At 42.8% G+C, this 15,731-nt stretch overlaps 2 long non-coding RNA genes across 2 annotated transcripts in view; both read right to left on the bottom strand.

Annotated features, from left to right (window-relative positions):
• The window catches only part of LOC309665097, a 914,413-nt gene that overhangs the window by 173,726 nt on the left and 724,956 nt on the right, over positions 1–15,731 (bottom strand). The window lies entirely within an intron of this gene.
• LOC309665078 overlaps positions 1–15,731 on the bottom strand; it is a 71,655-nt gene that overhangs the window by 45,351 nt on the left and 10,573 nt on the right. The window lies entirely within an intron of this gene.

The raw sequence follows: 15,731 nt of genomic DNA, 5'->3' as shown, positions 1-15,731 counted from the left end.
TTCTGTATTAGGCAAGTGGATCTGGTCAGGCTGGACTTCAGTAACTAGGTCACACTCTGGGCACCCTCCTCAGTTCTTCACTGAATAGCAGCGTGACGTCTACCTCTTTCAGAAGATGACTTGGAGCCTGAGTGACGAGCTTACGGTGTCCTCCCTGACTGCAATAACAGCCTTCCCAGGTGTTGAGTGCCTCATGATGTAAGAGAATACACATGTATTATCTCAGTTAAACCGCAAAAACACATTACACACAGGCAGAAGTTAAACAGGAGGAAACTATGGCTCAGAGCAGGTTAAGGCGAACGTCCAAGGGCACACCGTTGTCTGGGGTGGTGCTCGGACTAGAACCATCTTCCTACCATCTAGGGTCCCCTCTTTGAGTAGCCACAGTCATAATAATAAAAGCCAGGACAGATGCTACAGACCAGCAAATTGATACTTGGAAGAGTCTGTGCAGAGAGTATCAGTTTCCCCTCTACCTCTTGGCTGTGAAATGGGAATAATAATTCTAATGTGTCAGGCTGATTGTGAAGATGAACCAGAGACAATGTCAATGAGAAAGCCCCTGGCTCAGCTCCCGGCACAGAGGAGATGGCTGCATTAACATGGGCTGAATATTAGCTGACTATTCCCAGATGATTTTTAGAAGGCTGGAAAGAGACTGCTTTGGGCTTTTCTCTATAAAGCCTAACTCATCATCATATGGGCCTCCGGGTAGGGGTAGGGGAGGAAACAATGAGGGGAGGAAGGATAAAAAGGGAGTAGATTAGCCACTCAGGGATGCCCCTTGCTTCTCATTTACTCCTCTGGGTACGTTGGTTTGCAGGGCAACTGGGGAGGGAGAATAGAATTCATTCATGACCTTGCGAGAGTTTTACCGTGGTCCTGAGAGGGGCGGGCTTTGCCAGAGCCCTGGGAAGCAGAACTGCTGGGCTTTCTGGGTAATGGCTGTATCTAAGAACCATCCGGCTTTTCACAGCCAGCTGACGGATAAAAAGGGTCTTCACAGTGAACCCACCCCAGCAGCGGGTAGTTAATGGCACTTTCGGCTGAGCTCATTTCTGGCACGAAATGCAGAGGATCATAAACCAGAATTCTAACCTCAAGATGGATTCGATTTTCCAGATAGGGATGGCGGTTTCTAAGCCTTGAGCCATGTCGCAGGGTCCCGTTTCCAGGAGAAGTTCTGTGCCGCGTGGTGCTTCCCTGTTTGCAGGGCAGGCGCCTTCACATCAACACTTTGACCCTCCTGGCAGCTCTGTAAGGTAGACAAACTCCTCAGAGGTTATTGCCCTCTTTCCTCCAAAAAGAAACCGAGGCTCAGCGAGGGTAAAGGGTGTGCCAGACCTTGCACAGTTGGCCCTGACCCTTGACTAGAATTCCCTTCCCTTATGATTATGTTTTCAGAGTAGGATTCCAGGAGGTTTTCTCACCTTTAATCAGTACTTTTGGTTCCAGTAATCTAAAATGAGGAAATTGAGGCTTTAGAAGAGATTACGTTCCCTGCCCCAAATCACACAGCTAGTAAATGGCAAAGCCAGGATTAAAATCTGACTTCTGACTTCTTAACTGCCTTGCCAGTGTTTCTTAAAAAAGGACTGATTTGTGGCTCCTTCTTGGAGACCCCATGGTTACACAGCTTTAAACATTCTGCATTTTTGTTTTGATGATGTTCTTGAAAATAATTTTACCCGTTATACATTAAAAACTACTTTAAACAATGTTAATGATCATCTGAAATGTAAGAATTTTTTTTTTAATATACAAAATAAGACATTCATTGCTTCAGTTTGAGACTCTTAGAGACTGCGTCCCACGCCTGAAGTCATTTTCTTAGGGTTCTATGAGGAGGTGGGTTTTTTTTTTCCCATATGAAAGAGTTTATATATTATACAAGTTTCAGGAACTCTGAACTGTGAGTCCCAGCTTCCCTGTTGAGTTGTAGAAACATTTCAACATTCTCTTCTTGAAGTATGTGAGTGATTACCACAATCATTTTGAAGATTAGAAATCAGAAGAGAGGTTTATATTTGTACCCAAGGTCACATACCCAGGAACTAACAAATTCTATCTCCAATCTCTGACACCAAATCCATCCACGCTACCTCCTAGGAAAATGAAAAAATCCAGTTTTCTAGTCAAAGGATAATTACAAGTCCCCAATTTCTTCCTAAAAGATCTAGAGGGGCACAGATTCAAAGTGGGAGGGATTGCAAATGAGGAATGTTAAAACCTTCCTGTGAGTCAATAGGGTCCTCCTAGTAGGAGAATGAAAGAAGGTTTATCCCACTAGCTTTAGCCATTCACCTGTCCCAGAGCAGAGCCATCTCCGTCTCCAGCCTTCTACATGGTGACGATTCCCAAATTCCACTGCGGTGTTTACAATTCTGCAGCCAAACACTCGGCTTACTTCAGCTTTAAGCAAAGGATTGCAAATGTTTGCATCCACTTTCTTATCTGGACCGGTTCTCCCACGTCTCCTCCATGTGGTTTTCATATGGCTTTTATGAATGCCCGAAGTCTGTTCCAGCTTGTTCTAATGTTGCAGTGTTTTAACTGCCATAACACAGTGGTATCAACAGATAAATCAACTAGATATGCTGAAAAAATTATGGGCAAGAATCCTGTTTTCACCCGGCCTAATTCATCCACGAGAAGAATCTGCCTTGGGAGTTGCAGGGAGAAGAGATATGTGGAGTTACAGACCAGAGAAATAAGCCAGTCCAACGATCCTATTATTCCTAAACTTCTGGACTGTTTTCACTTAAATCAATAGCAATTTTCTCTAGAGTTGCCCATTCTCTGAACCTCGTGATTCCTCCCGTTAGAGTGTTTGCTGAGCTGCTTCTCATGTTCAGCTGTCTCTTCTTTCTCTCTCAGTGATTTCATTTGCTTAATGGGACTTTCTGCTACGAATCATGGTAGTTCAGGATGTCGACTCATAAGACTTTTGTATCACTAAGGATGTCCTTGTCCAGACCTCAGATTCACTCGTCTTACTTCCCGGAAGGAGAAAGTTTCTGAGCGATTGTTAGAGTACACAGCACAGGAGGCTCCTCTCCCTGACCTCCACGTTCCAGCATCCAGAGCTTTCCTCTTTGCCTCGCTCCCAGCATCCTATTTAGATTGTGATGCGGAGACTTGGGGAACATTAGCTTTTGGGAAGTAGGCTCTGTAATCCTTGGTCCCTGAAGTGACTTTCAATAGGAAATCTGAATTCCTGCTCCATGTAAAATGGGTCTCAGATGCTGAGAAATGAGTATTTGAGAAAAATTTATGATTTGCTTTCCATAAATCAGTGCTATTTTGCCTACAAATCATTTTGAGAACTGTATATGGCTTTATAAAAATATGAGTCTGGGCAGAGAAGACTGATTGGGAATTGAGGGTTGTATGTTGATCCTTGGTCCTGTCACCAATTAGTTATGTGACTTTGGCAAGTTGCCCCAGGTTTCTGACTTTCATAGGGGGTTGTAAAATTATTAAATTACATCCTTCAGCAATTAATTCATTAGTTCAACAAACATTTATTGCCTGCCAACTCCCCGCCAGTAACCATACCGGTCCTTTCCAACTCTTGAATGTTATGAGAACTCTGGTCCTGTGATTGTTACATTCTTATAGGCTGTTGTTCTTAAAGGGACAACAATTATTTAACATTTACTAGAAATCAGAAAGATGATTTTCTTTGCCCTTTGTACTAGCTCTGCAAAGTGCTAGCTCCATTTTTCAGATGAGGGACTGAGGCCCAGAGAAGCTGAATGGTATTTGCAAGGTTACATTTCTTCTAAGAGGTAGCACTGGGTTAGAACTCAGATTCCACTGGTCATTTCACTGAGGCTCACTGACTCCCTAAGACAACTAAACTTACGTGTCCATTCTTAGTATTTTCAAGTGTTCTAAGAAACTTGGGACACAACACTGTCTTCAGGTAAAAATGGAGATTGAGTTGCTCTCTCTGATTGATTTTTCTGCTTTCTCCTACCAGGGCAGATTCCTTCCCATAGCTGAAAATGGAGCTGCACACAGTCCCGTGAATGGGCAAAGGGAGTAGCTGGCGGGCGCCCTAGGGCATGGGCTCAGACTCTCCAAGATGATTTTACATCTGGGGAAGGGAGTGGTTGGGACGGCACCTGAAGTTTGGGGTCTATCACAATCTCCGCTCTGCCTTGTGAGAGTCATTTCACAAGTCATAAGGGTAAGTCCCAAGGAAGTTAGTCTTGGGGCTGGGCTGTCACCCGAAGCACTGCACTTCCTAGAACTCTATTTGTGTTTATGTAGGAGATGTTGACAAGTTAATGGTTTTGAGTTCCAAAGAGGAGGCTTTAAAATGGTGGATTTCAGATGACAAAATATATATCAATCGGTTTAAATACAGGAATCAGAAATTACTCTAGGTATTTTAAGCAGAATAGGATTTAATATAAACAATTGTGTGCTTACAAAATAGTTGTAAGGGCTGAAGGAGCAGCCTCTAAGCTAGGTAATACAGAACTGATCCTCCAGAGGAGCTAGTATTTCTGAGGGTGCCACTGGTGCTAGGTAGAATTTGAGTGGGGGCCACCACCATAGCAGGAAACAGGAGAACGGCTGCCCAAAGCTGCAGCCCAGGGACCGGGAAGTCAGATCAAGAAGCCAGCACTACCACCACTGTTTGTCAATACCCAGAACCCTGGAGAATAAACACTGCGACCTACTGCAAGAAAATTACAACTTTCCTAACAGTAGTGGCAACCAGGAGCTGAAGAAATGACCCCTACTCACTTCTTTCTTTCAAATCATATGAGTGCATCTAATTGGCTTTCCAACCTTTTTAAATATAAGAAGGGTAACATGAAGTTTGCAAGTATCTACTATAATGGGGGAAGGTAATTCTCTAAATAGATCCTTTTTCAGCGCTACATAAAACTCCAAGTATAAAAAAGAACTTCCTCCAAAAAAAAAAGCAAAGCAAAGCAAAATGAAACCACTTAGATATTCAACGTTTACTCCTTTGAGAGTAGAAGTTATCCCAATAATGGAGTCACTCCTGTTCAGTATTTATGTTCTCTTTGTTCTATTCAGGAAAGGCCAAGCCATCTGTGCCCAACCCAGGGCCCAGTGCCTTTCCCTGCTTAAGCTCTACCTAGATGGCATCTAATACCACTTCAACCCAGTAAGAAATTTTCTTATCAAAGAAAGCTGAGTCCAGTGGGAAAAGTGGTATCTCTGTCACCTTGCTAGACCAATAGATGGCAAGTGTGGTTTCAGTTTCACTTATGACAGGCTCTGAGGACCAGCTCTATCCCAGGCCCTGAAACACTGTCAAGTAGGAGAGACAGTGCATTACATAAATGCTATGACGGCTGTAAGCCAGAGACAGTGAAGGCACATGGCTAAACCTAGAACTTGGGGTAGATCAAATGGGAGGAACCAAAACTCACAACTCCTCTTCGTGCAGTCAGTCTGCTTTAGTTGCCCACAGTCTACACCTGGAGACAGGAGTAAATTTTTCCTGGTGGCAATGGTTCTGAAGATCAAGGTGCTCTGCTAATGCCTTGTGGTGGGCAGCTTCTGCAACGGCTCTCCATGATCCCCGCCTCCTGGTATTCACGCCTGTATGAAACCCTTCCCTAGACTTAGGGACTTGCTTCTAACAAATAGAATGTGGTAAACCTGATGGGATGCCACTGATGAGATGAGGGTACAGTCCAAAATGTGAAATGTGCTGACACTGAGAAACCCTGAGCTGGAACTTGATCTTTCTTCCCTGGCTATGACCTTGGTTTCCCTGGTTGACCAGATTCCAGATTCTCCCTCTGACTTTTCTACCTTTAGCCACTTTTGGTGAAGCATCCGTCCCAACCAATACATGCTACCCCACTGCCAACCCCAAGCATGTGTATCGTCCCCACTCAGCCTGGCCCCAGGAGAACATCTTCTCCTACCAGCGTTCTCCAACAGCACCCATTACCGATGGAAGCACATTCGGTCTCCTCTCTCTGCTTCTCCCAAACATCACCTCTCCGGGAACCTGAGGAACACAGGGTGGTGGAGGGCTCAGCCTCATGAGTCAGTCCACCCAAAGTCAGCCCCTTTAGGGAAGGTCTGTTTTCAGTTAGCCCCCCACACGGCGGCCTCAATTCAGACCCATTGAGAACTGTGCTGATAGTTTCAGGCAAGGACAAAGCATTTTCCAGGAGAACACAATGTAGCCAGGCTTTCTGGAGAAACCAGAAAGACAAACATTAAAATGCAAAAGAAAAAAAAAAAAAGAAACATACAAAAACATTCAAAACAACCTTTTCTGTTTGTTAAAAGCAGAAAGTTCATTGTTAACTTTGCCATTCCCTTTTATTTCTTCTGAAAGCATCAACTCTGAGAAGAATGACTTCTGCCGACACCCACACCAGTCGGTGGACTGAGACAACGGGTCTCTAGTGAGTAACCTGAGGGCAGGAAGGGAGTTAATGAACCCAAACGGAAGACGCTGAAAGAAGGCTCTCCTTATTGTTACTGGGATCTATGCTTTGTTATGAGACATCTTCCCAAAGTTTGTTTTTTTTTTTAATTTACTTTTGGCTGTGTTGGGTCTTCGTTGCTGTGCGCGGGATCCTCATTGCGGTGGCTTCTCTTGTGGAGCTTGGGCTCTAGGCGCGTGGGCTTCAGTAGTTGTGGCACACAGGCTCTAGAGCACAGGCTCAGTAGTTGTGGTGCACGGGCTTCGTTGCTCCACGGCATGTGGGATCTTCCCGGACCAGGCCTCGAACCCGTGTTCTCTGCATTGGCAGGCGGATTCTTAACCATTGCACCACCAGGGAAGTCCCTTCCCAAAGGTTTTTAATGAGCTGCAGTCTTGTTTTTATTTTCCCTTCTTGAGAGGGAGACAAGCACTGTGTACCAGGGAAAGGTCTAATCTACACTCTGTGGTCATCTCATAGTTCTCTTCCACATCTGAGGTCTGCTCCTCACCACTGGCACCTTATCTGTCAAGCTCAGGGCCCAAGAAGTAGACCACAGAGAATGTTCCACTCAATGGCAAGCTCTGCACTGAAGCAGAAGCTCCGTCCCTGAGTCCATGCTCCTTTCCCCACCCTGGGATGGCAGAGAAGATACTGGAAAGTTCTTGTCACCTTTGTTTGGTTCATTCATTCTTTCATTTAATAAGCATAGCAAGTCTAACACATTGCAGGCTCCATGCTAGATGGTGGGGGTTCAGAGGTGTCTCAGACACAGTTTCTAACCTCAGAAAGTTTACGGTTTTGGGGATGCACGGGGGGTATGGAAGAGGAGGGGTAAACCATGAGCAGTGACAATAAAGGGGACAGAGTAGGGAGATCAGGGACGACCTTCTGGAGCAGGTGACACACGAATGGAGACACTAGATTTATTTCCCTTCCTTGCCTGTTCTTCTTGAACACTTGAAAAAGTTATGGCATGATTGCATTCTGACAACTTCTATTTAAAATACACATACATACTCAAATATACTCTTTCCTTAAAGACAATTTTTTAAGAGCAGTTTTAGATTTACAACAAAATTGAGAAGAGGGGACAGAGATTCTCAGATATACTATTAAACCAAGCCGTCTCCATTCTGGGAATTTACAACATAGAAAAAACACTAATACATAATGGCATGAATATACAGATGTTTTTTGCAGCACTGCTTAAACTGACAAAATAACTGGAAAATAAGAGAATTACTGAGTAACTAATCATACATTCATCTCATGGGATATTTTGCAGCTATTTAAAGAGAAGAATAAAGAATAAAAAGAAGAATAAAGAATGAATGCAGCTCTACAAAACGACTTGGAGGGTTAGTCTATGAGCCACTGTTGAATGTAAAAAGCAAGATAAGCAAAAGTGTGTGCAATATGCTGCCTTTTTGGTAAAAAATGATAAAAATCTCATGTATGGTAATATATGGATATCTAGAGAATTATATGTCTGCAGAGAAGTCTTTGGGAGAATGTATATTAGGTTGTGCTGGGTTTTTCTGTTTGTCTCCCAAATCCATTCCCTACCTTCCCCAACCAGCTCCGTGCCCTGGACCCTGACCTTGATGGGCTGTATCTATGGACCAGCGTACCCTTTGGCTTCTGGTTGGTTTGGTATGGGAAGGACCAGCAAAAGATGAGAAAGAGGGAGGAATGTGAGCTCAGGGTATATGCCCCTGGCTTCGTTTCTGCCAGTGGCGGTGGCTGCAGGTAGGTGCCCCCCCTTTATTGATGACCATCGTGCCTGGCGGGGGGCCTCCAGATGACCATTCTCTTTGTTTTATAATCTTTATTTTTGGCCCTTCAAGCCTAGAGGCCTATCTGCTCTTGCTTCACCATCTTTTGCTAGTTTTTCTTGACCCAGCTCACACCTTTAAAATTGTCCCTTTAATAAAATCTCCTTGAATAGTCTGTATGAGTGGGCCATCTGTTCCTTGCAAGGGCCCTGACTTATCTTGTTAACATGGGGTATCTGGGGGAAGGGATTGTAGACATGAGAGACAGTGATGGAGGGGAGAGGAGAGAGAGATGGGGAAGTCACGCCAGAAAGAACAAGAGAAAAAACACACTTATGGAGTCAAGTAGTTCATGTAAATCATGGGAACATATAGAATGAAGTTAAATAAAATAATAAAAAAGGAAGCACTCCCCTGTCCCTACCCCTTCTCTCCAGCAGTGGTGCTATAAGGAGCCTTTCTCTCACTCACTCCTTTTTGCCCCGCCTTTCCCTAAGCCCAGAATAGGAAGCTCAATGGGCTCCACTTCCTTGCTCTCACCCCAGCTGAATGGCATGGAAGGGGCAAGGTCAATGTGAGTACACACAGGACAGGAAGGAAGACACAGCCCTGGACATGGGGAACCTCCTCGGATGCTCCAGCCACAGCAGGATTTTCTCCTTTATTTTACACAGTCAGCGCTTTTCTCCCCATAGGCTTTATTCCTGCTGGCCATTCTGCTTGGTCCTTCAAAAGTCCTGTTCATTATCTTTCCTCCCCGCAAAAGTTTCCCCAGAGCTCCCCCCCTCCTTACTTTTCAGATGTTAATCACTTTTCCCATCTCTTCCCTTTTCCATATATCTGTTATCCCTTTTTTCAACGGTAGGCCAATTTTTGGTCTGTTTTAGGCACTGGGTGCACTGCTCATGCATAACTCTGGCACCTAGCCCAGGGCCAGGCACTCAGAAAGTATTCACTGTGCATTGAATCAAATTGATCTGTAGAGATTTCCCAAGGGACTAGATCTCTAAGCTGAACCAGGCCACTTTGTTATCTTATGTATGATGACTTATAGAGAGGAGAGGTAATTTGCTTGAAGTCTCGGAGCCAGCATTAGCAGAGCTGGTCTGAAGCCCCTAGTGCAGCGCCTGTTTTGAGGACACACACGGTCTTTCGCGGTCGGAACCCTCTCCCTGCCTTCCCGCTCACGCTCTCAGCCTCAGGGGTCCCAGCTGGAGAGGTGAATGGCTAGAAGTGGTTCTTTCTCTTGCCACGCTGAGCGCTACCTGGCTTCTCATTTGGCTCAGACTTGCTCCTCTGCGCCTGACGACCTCCACTCCAGGATGGCTGCCTGTTACCAATCCCACAGGGAGAGGCAGTGGAGGTGCCTGTCTCCTGGGCCCTGACATGTTATCCTTTCCAGAAATCTAGAGTGAAGCATGTGAGGTTGACACTCCTGTTTTATTTCAGGAGGGAGAGGGGCAATTCACCCTGCATGAATAACCAGAAAAGAAATGCTCAGGCTTCAGAAAATTTATATTCCTTCTAACCCAAGGCTTGTTGCAAATATCTCCCTAAAGAAATGATGGTCCTGGTGATTTATGGCCCAAAGCTGACTGCCATCCAAAAGGATTATTAGACACTCTGGGCCTAAAAAGTAAGTTCGTGTCATACATACGTATACACAGATACACATTCTTCCTCTCTCTCTCTCTCCGTCTCTTTCTCCCAATAAAACCTAGACACAAGCTCCCTTACTAGGCTGCAGACTTGCCAGGGTCCATGATACCACTGTGGCATTAGAATTCATCTCACTGTCACTTAAAAAGACTATCATTATGGGTGTCCTGATCCCCTGAACAAGAGTCATTCTGGGCTGTACTTTGAAAACCATGAAGAACTGTACAAATATGAGCTCTTAAGGTTAAGATAATTATCTAGGTAATTCAGAAGGGAAATTCTCTTGTCTCAATTGAATAATTTAAGGAAAAACATTTTGACTTGAATCGCCCAGATGATTACTTGAGTTCTCCAACAACCATTGTTTGTATTGACACAGCTTTTGAAATTTGGAAAGGAATTCTGCCACGAACATAAAGTTGGAAACTTCTTTTTCCTGGATGTGAGTTTTTGCAGTATCTTTTAATAATCCTTCAGACTCTTCAGACTGGCTTTCCTATGACCAGAGTTCTCAGGTTGGTTAGAAGTAAAACCCAGGGCTTGTTAACCAACCCTGTTCCTCTTTACCTGAAGGAGAAATGAGCATAGGCACGCAATACCTTTACACACATAGGGTGGTGCACACCTTTATTTACTAGCTAGAAAAGAGAGTTATCTGCTGGGCAGTGTGACAAAATTGCATTGTGATTTCTGGTTCTCCAAAGAGGAAGAGGGAACACAATTCCTCCCCAAGAACTCTTTGGTTTGGCAGTTGGGATTGTTTGAGTTGTGATAAAGGCTAATATTTATCCAACCAGCTTCCCAAATCTGACCTGCTACTTGGAATCTGCTCAGTAGTGACCAATTGGTTATCTCAGAGCCCTGTTTCTTATCACAGCCAAGAACCCAGGCTGGTATGAAATACCAATATATCATCCCTCCAGGACTGGCTTGTTGAGTCATGTGGCAAGGCCTGAAGGGAGGTTTCCAGATTAATTCATTCTAGTTCGTAGAACGATAATTTACAAAATAATGAAATCTAGGAGTTGACTGTGGGTTTAAAAACCAGTTAATGGTCCCAAAATATAACAGATGAAGAATAAGATGCCCAGAGAGGATTAATGACTTACTTGGGTCACGTGGCTGGTTAGTTGCAAAATCAAGCTAGAGTTGTCTTCGCTAGTGTTAACATTAATAAGAACTGTGTGCCAGGCACTGGGCACTTTGCATTGCAAGTAATAGAAGATCCACCTTCAAGTGGCTTTGTTTATAAAGGAAACACATTTATGTATGGTCCCAGTAGGGCTGGCTTCAAGGTTTGATTCAGTGGCTCAAATGAGTAATTAGAGTGGAACTTGGCTTCTCTCTCTTCTTTCTCAGCCCTCCTTCCTTAGCATTGGCTCTCTTCCAGGAAGACCTTTTCCCTTATGCTTGCAGAATCACTGACAGCAACTTGTGGGGCTATAGACTCCAGGGTTCAAATTCAGTAGATAGTAGAATGTGTGCTTTGCATGTAGCTCCATGATAAGTCTTCATTGGTCCCACTGGCCTGATTTGTTTTTTGTGCCCATTGCTGAACCAGTCACTGTGACCAGCGGGATGGGATTTGTTGATTTATTTAAGTCAATCAGGCACCCTCCTGGGAATGGATTCAGAGCCAAATCCATCTACATCCACACAGCTTACTGTCCTTTTTAACCTGACTACTATTTGGCCGTCTTCACTAATGTGACTACTGTTCCACTGTCTTCATCAATGTAGTGATGAAGATAAAAGTTGCAGTTTATTGTTCATTTCAGGAAATTCCTGCCTAGTCTTTATAAACAAACAAGCAAAACAAACACAATTTAAATAAACATAAAACTTTGAATTTTCAATAAATAGCATCAAATGACTGTCAATTCTGTAAGACTCTTCAAAACTCTGCCTCAAAATACTTGATTGTCTACCAATCCCAAACTCTTATATCATGATCCTTATCTAATCCTAATCAAGCCCTCCCCGAATTGAAAGCCTATCTTAAACCAGACTTCAGAATCTTATAAACATCCCAACTTTGCCCCTGTGATGTTAGTAAGACTCTCTCATGGTGGTATTCTCCCTTACCTTGATAAGAATATACTCAGCTTTGTCTTATCCACTGTTTATTTTGGTGATATTTCCAGGGAGTCAGCATTCAGGATTAATTCCACTCAAAATACTTTACTAGGGAATTCAGGGTAGAGTTAAGAAGAGGGGAAGAGGGATGGATGATGGGGACAACCAACAAATGTTTACACATGCTCCATGAGTGGGGCTACAGCCTTTACATCTTACATAGGTAAATGACTGAGGAAATGGAGTGGAGAGATCAGGCATTTGGCATCGCTCATTTGGCATTTATTTTAGGGAAGGAAATGAATGAGAAGCCAGATGAGCAACAGGGTGATAGATGACAACATAGACTCAGCTGGGAAGAAATGAATGCATGGTCTTCCCCACAGTGTGTCCCCACTGCCCCTCGAGAGCTTAAGGGATTTAAGACAATGTCTTTAACATTAGGAAGAGTCTGGGTTTATTTCGAGGCAGCAGGAAGAACACTGAGCTTGAAGTCAGAGACCCTGTGTTCCAGCTCTGGTCTCCTTCACTTACTAGTTGTGTGGTCGTAGGTAGTCATGGCACACTCCCTCTCTGAACCTAAGTGTCCTTCTTTGTAGAGTGAGAAAGGTAAAACACATCCTATTTTATTTTGGAGATGGAAAGTAGATAATAAACATGAAAGGAAAATTTTAAATGCAGAAATATCATATAGATGTTCTTACTCATTATTAATTTTGCTAGCCATCAACAAATTTTTACTCAGTTGCTACTGTAACCAATTTGGCTAAATTCTGGCAGGATTTAGAGTTTAGGCCACTAGGACAGAGAATATCTAATTGCCCCAAACCAGGTCCACAACCTTGGCGCTGCACAATTTCCTCATTTGTAAGGAACCGAATTTCTCCTGCTTTAATTCCCAGGTTGGTCAGTGGAAAGAGCACAGTACTTAGAGTCAGAGAAACAGGGTCTGAGATCTGATATGACATTTACTGGATATCTAGTTTTGGACAAGTTACTTAGCCTGTTGAAGCCTTAACTTGCTTATATGTAAAATGTCTAAAAAGCAGCCAGTTCATATGCTGTTGCAAGGATTGTATATGAGTAGACTTTCAATAGAGGTGGTCCAATTTGAATCTGATAGTTAAGTCATGTTCTGTGTGATGTTTTTGTGACAAAATTACACTTTTGTGTTTGGACATCTTAGTGCACCAGTGACCCCAGAGAAAGGAAACACATGAGGGAGTGCCTCCGTGTCACTGTGAAGCTAATTGATTACAGCAATGAGAATTTTTGTAATCCTAAGGATGAAACATCCGGTGACTATTTCAGGGATGATTACTATGTCTTATAATTGCAGGTGTTCCTGGACAGGACATCTCCTGATACTCTGGAATTCTCACAAAGTGGCAGAGGTTGGGATAGTTGCATTTCATGAGATAGTTTTACATAGCAAAGCATTTCACAATGGTATGTGTTTCTCCCTCCCACACAAAGAACCCTGGTGAAATGTCCCTTCTCTTAATGGTAGACCTTATTTTCCCTCAACAGACTGCTCAAGGATGCACATGAATTATCTTGAATGTTGGCAGCAGTGTGGTTCTGTCTGTATAGTTAGCAGAAAGCATGGTTCTGTCTGTATGGCTAATGATTTGTGTGGGTTATTTCATTAACGTGATAGTGTAGATTTTGTGGTAGAACAAAATGAAAATTGTATTCAGTATAAAAATTTAAGAATCATAGAGAAGAAATTCATTTTACTAAGGGCTCTGTGTTCTTCCCTTTAAGTGGAAGGAGAGAGGACCAGGAACATGGAGCCTTGGGGTTCTCTAGTTATCCTGGATCAGCTCAGCATATCTTGTGCATGGTGAAAGAAATTCTGGTGGTCACTGTTGGTCAAGTGTCAAGATGGGATAGCCCAATGGTCAACATAATGATGAAGGGGTTAAAATAGCATGGCATTGAGATACACAGGTTGGAAATGAAGGGAAAAAATGAGAGAGACGGAGGAAAGGAAATCATGTCTAAAGAAGATTTTGCTTTTTTGTTGTTGTATTCTTCCAAATCTTTGCATTGATTCCTTTGAGAAAACCTAGAGTGCAGATCTGCATTAATTCTTAAGGCTTTTAGAGTTTAAAGCTGTTACTGAATACAATTCCATGTAGAAATTGGTCCATGTAAGGATACAACCCATGGGAGGGTTGTGATTATGAATTCTTAAGGGAGATCCTCCCCTCTACTTTCTACCAGAATATGAGATGTGCAATTTTCTTTGCAGTCCTCTTTGAAACCAAGTTGATGGAATGGAAGCCAAGTGGATGTCTAGCTCACCATTACAATGAGGGTGTAGACATCTGGAAGCCCAACTTCATGGATTTCTATTAGACTCCTTAGAACCCTAGGCTTATCTTCTTTCATTCACTTACCATGAGGCAGCAAAATGATGCTCATATTCATCAGGCTTGGCAAATGCCTTTGAAGTGAAAGCTGGTTCCAGGGCTCTACCGGTCTTTCTGAGTTTCCACCTTTATTCAATCCCTCATATGAATATTCCTTTATTTCTTAACAGCTCATTTATTGGATGTCCTAGCCAGAGCAATTAGGCAAAAAGAAAGGAAAGAAAAGAAAAGAAAAGAAAAGGAAAGGAAAGAAAGAAAGAAAGAAAGAAAGAAAGAGAGAGAGAAAGGGAGAAAGGGAGAAAGGGAGAAAGAGAGAAAGAGAGAAAGAGAGAGAGAGAGAGAGAGAAAGAGAAAGAGAGAAAGAGAGAGAGAGAAAGAAAGGAAGGAAGGAAGGAAGAAAGGAAGGAAGGAAGAAAGGAAGAAAGGAAGGAAGGAAGAAAGGAAGAAAGAAAGAAAGAAAGGAAGGAAGGAAGGAAGGAAGGAAGGAAGGAAGGAAGGAAGGAAGGAAGAAAGAAAGAGAGAGAGAAAGAGAGAGAGTAAGAAAGAAAGGAAGGAAGGAAAGAAGAAAGAAAAGAAAAGAAAGAAAAGAAAAGAAAAGAAAAAAAGGCATTCACATTGAAAAGGAAGAAGTAAAATCATCTCTGTTCTAAACAACAGAAGAAAAATAGACTGAAAAAGAAAATGAACAGAAGCTCTGGGATGATAACAAAAGACCTAATTGGAGTCTTGTAAGAAGTGTCAACACAGAATCCTACACTCTGCAAAAATATCCATCAATCAACATGTTGCAATTGACACTTATAGAACGACACACATTCCTTTCAAGGTCCCACAGAACATATGCAATATATATCCTAAGACATAATACAAACCTTAAAAAATTTAAAAGAACAGAAATCATATAGAATGCATGCTTTTACCACAATGGACTCAAAGCAGAAATCAATGACAGGAAGATTAGAGGAAAATCTCCAAATACTTTGAAATTAAACTACACACTTCTAAATAATCCATGGGTCCAAGAAGAATTCTCAACAGATATCTTTTTTTTTTTTTTTTTAAACATCTTTATTGGAGTATAATTGCTTTACAATGGTGTGTTAGTTTCTGCTTTATAACAAAGTGAATCAGTTATACATATACATATGTTCCCATATCTCTTCCCTCTTGCATCTCCCTCCCTCCCACTCTCCCTATCCCACCCCTCTAGGTGGTCACAAAGCACTGAGCTGATCTCCCTGTGCTATGCGGCTGCTTCCCACTAGCTATCTATTTTACATTTGGTAGTGTATATATGTCCATGCCACTCTCTCACCCTGTCACATAGTAACCTAGTTGATCCCAAAACATTACTGACTTTGTTTAAAGAAGGAACTGCCTCTTGCCTTTCCCCTCTGTGG

The sequence above is a fragment of the Balaenoptera physalus genome, assembly GCF_965194825.1.
Source record: "Balaenoptera physalus genome assembly, chromosome: 7".
Taxonomy (NCBI): Eukaryota; Metazoa; Chordata; class Mammalia; order Artiodactyla; family Balaenopteridae; genus Balaenoptera; species Balaenoptera physalus.
Note: the sequence above shows the minus strand (reverse complement) of the source record. Positions and strands in the feature narration are given on the sequence as shown.